Raw genomic sequence first — 3,865 nt, forward strand, 5'->3', positions numbered from 1 at the left:
ACTACCCGTGTCGACGCCGGAGAAGTCGATCTTGGGGAGTTTGGTGGTCGAGGGTGCATCGGATCCCATTGTTAATTTCTTTCCTTGTGATTTGAATAAGAAGTTTGGGTGAGGCTTGGTAGATTTATAACAGAGGTTTTCGTGTGTGTTGGGAGTCTGTTGCAATGGAAAAAAAATAAAAAAAATGGAGCCACGACTTGAAATGGGCTATGACATGTGATGACTAAAATAATGTAACGTTACCCACGAGCTAATAAACAATGCGATGTGATACAAGTATGTTCGAAGGGTTAGAGAGAAAATTGGTATCGTAATCTAGTAGAGCTTAATTGAATAGTTCTGGAATTTGAGAAAATCATTTACTTCTCTCCCACATCACGAGAAATAAATTGAAAGGATTAATTACATTCAATTACATTGAGCTACGGTAAATCTGCGTATTTATATGGGTGATCATGATATCACTCATCGTAACTGCACAGGTGATCCTAAGATTTGTTCATTATTATTACTATTTCCTTCTCAAGTTTACGCATGTAGATATTATCAGTAATGTTAAAATTGCTGAATACAAGTGTAGATATGAGTTTTTATAAAATTTGCCCGGCCCGGTTCTCCTCCTAGTCATTTTTGTAAGGACAAAAGATTATTATGCAAAACAAGTTTTTTTTTGTTTCCTATATTCTTTATGTGTAGGATAAGAATTAGGATTGGATCCACACAATTTTAGACTGGAGCTTACCTCACCGGATCCACAGCCTTTAACATTGGACCCACATCACTAAACTTTAGGATTAAAATTGTAAAATGAAAGGATAAGTTTTTGAAATAGACTCCTTATAATATTTATTCACAAAAATCAACTTACTTCAATTTTATTTACAAAAAATAACACAGTTTCAAGCACGATAATAGTATTGTTGGTTAAAACTTGATCGATTTAAAAAAAATTACTAATTAGATGAGATTGTTAATACTGCCTAATTAATGGATCGTAGTTCAAAATACTCATGGTTGGCAACCACAACTATTTAGAACTTAGCTAAAAATAGCCGTGGTTACTAACCAATGCTACTAATCAAGCGGGATTGTGAATCCTGACTAATTAGTAAACTATGTTTTTTTAAAAGCGACCCACTTCTAGCTAACGGTGCTGAAATCGTAGAAACTAGGTCGATTTTTGTACATAAATTTATATAAGGTCGATTTTGGTCAATAAATATTAAAATGAAATCTATTAAAAATCAAAAATAAAAACCAGTCATGTATACTTTTTTAAAGACCAAAGTAAAAGGTAATATTTAAAAATTAAAAATGCAAGAAAGATCTTCTAAGTAGGTCATTTTATATACAAATCTCTAGTTCAACCTTCAACATAATTATTCACACACAAATATGTTTGCACTCATCTAATCACGGTCGTTCTCACGCTGCAAGTAACTTTCTTAATTTCTATCCTTTTTTTTTTGGAAAATGCAGGTAGGGTACCTGTCACGCCCCGCTTCCCAAAATACCAGGGAATCGGGACGCGAGCAAGCCCGCAACGTATTAACTGAGAAGAGATAAGTGCTAGACCCCTTCTTCTCAATCTAATACGCTAAGCGTCAAGAAATACAAACGAAGGCACAGGTCCCCGATCACAGTAGCGAGAATATAATAAACAACTCAGAATAGAAAAGTGACATATCACAAATAGAATATCATCCTAGACACAAAGTTTGGGTCAAACATGCCCTTATTACAAAACAGTTCAACTAGAATAAGAAAATACATAGTCTGACAAAATAAGAAGATAGTACTGCAAATTAACTAAGCCCGTCGAAAGACTAAAGGATAAGGTACTACATAAGTAAAATGGAGGACCAATAACTAAGCTTCGGCTTCTTCTGCTCGGTCTATAGAGCACTCCTGCGGGAATCATCTGGCTCCTGTACGACTCCGAACTGAAGCTGTCCATCATCTAAATCTGACATACACCAGAGGAAACAGGTGTACGTCAGGGTGCAAGGCACACGGCAAGATCCCAAAAGGGAGAAAAGAACGGTCGTACGACCAATGCAAGAACAATAATAATAACAATAGTAATAATCTAAATGAAATCCACCACTAGAATATAATAATCAGAAGAATCCAAAACCAATCGGGTAACGAGGTTATGTAGCTAATGATCAGACTAATCATCCAAGTAACGAGATCATACTACTAGCCATTGTATAACAGGTCACTGGTCACATCTCACACAGAGCCAACGCTCATATCACCGGATAACTGACTGTTCACAAATCCCCTACGCGCATCCAATACCGCTACACGAATCGGTCAGAGGACTACACGCAATCCGATTTCGGCCTGGTTCAAACTCAAGCAAAACTCGGGTGACGAAACGATTTCACTGACCAAGTGCGAAACGGTTCACTTGGCCCAACAAACTCACTTTAGCCCAACAAACCAACCCCAGTGACTACACGAATTCACTGGTGCGAGCCTGGAAGATACATCAACAGTCTTATCCGATCACATGAACACTAACTTCCCCATCCCAACTCTCTTGTTTTTCTAAGCTAACATATGCACAGGTTTCTAAGTCTTAAACCGGACACACTAGGCCACACTAGTCATGGTTTTCTAACGGTTCTCAAGCATATCAAAGAGTAATAAACACAACTAATCATATACAGCAAGATCATAACATATCACATAATTAAAATTAAGAAACATAAATTATGAAAAATTCATAATAATCCCTTTTCTAAAATAACTCTTTTAAAAGATATTTATAAATGTTCTAAATAATTCCTTTTATAAAATAAATCCTAAAAATATTTATAAATGTTCTAAATAATTCTTTTATAAAACTTTCTTAAATTACTGAAATTATTCTAAATTGATACTTATAATTTCTTTTAAATTATAATTATTCTAAAATAATTCTTTTGTCAAATAAATTCTATTGTTTTATTATAATTACTCTAAAATGATTTTTCACCAAAATAATAATTATTATAAAACTTTCTTAAATTACTGAAATTATTCTAAATTGATACTTATAATTTCTTTTAAATTATAATTATTCTAAAATAATTCTTTTGTCAAATAAATTCTATTGTTTTATTATAATTACTCTAAAATGATTTTTCACCAAAATAATTTATTATAATTATTTCAAAATGATTATTTTGTCAAATAAATCCTTAAAAATTATCAAAATATTATTTTTAATATCATTAGTCAAATAAATCCGTGCAAGTCATCACAGTATATGTATTACAATATGAGTGGTCATACGTTATTGTCCACAGTCCATTTCGTTCTCATCAGTTCTATACGTTATAGTTCTCAGTCCAATATGTTCACGACAGTTCCGTATTTGTAACGAATAATTATTTGGGTAACGAGTTCGTATGCAAAATAAATTTGTGATCAATCTAAAATTATACTGAGCAAGAATAGGGATCTTGCAAGCAGCTGATTAATTCAGAGCGGATCTAAGAATTGAATATCAAGTCAAAAGAGTATCGAGATCTTGCAAGTAATTAATTAATTCAGAGCGGATCTAAGAATTGAATATCAAGTCAAAAGAGTATCGAGATCTTGCAAGTAATTAATTAATTCAGAGCGGATCTAAGAATTGAATGACAAATCAGGAGAGTATCGGGATCTTGCCTCGGGGTTTTTGTCGAACGATTTGACGTCGACGGGGAACGACGGGGCAGCGGCTCGCTGCTGGCGGAGGCGGCTGCTCGACGGCGAGCGGCGACGAGGTTCGAGCGGCGGCGACGAACAGTGGTGGGACTGAGCTCGGATCTGGGGTCGTCGGTGAGGCGGCGACAGGAGAGGGAGAGGGGACTGTCGGGTGAGGCTTGGC

The sequence above is a fragment of the Asparagus officinalis genome, chromosome 8 (assembly GCF_001876935.1).
Source record: "Asparagus officinalis chromosome 8, Aspof.V1, whole genome shotgun sequence".
NCBI classification, from domain to species: domain Eukaryota; kingdom Viridiplantae; phylum Streptophyta; class Magnoliopsida; order Asparagales; family Asparagaceae; genus Asparagus; species Asparagus officinalis.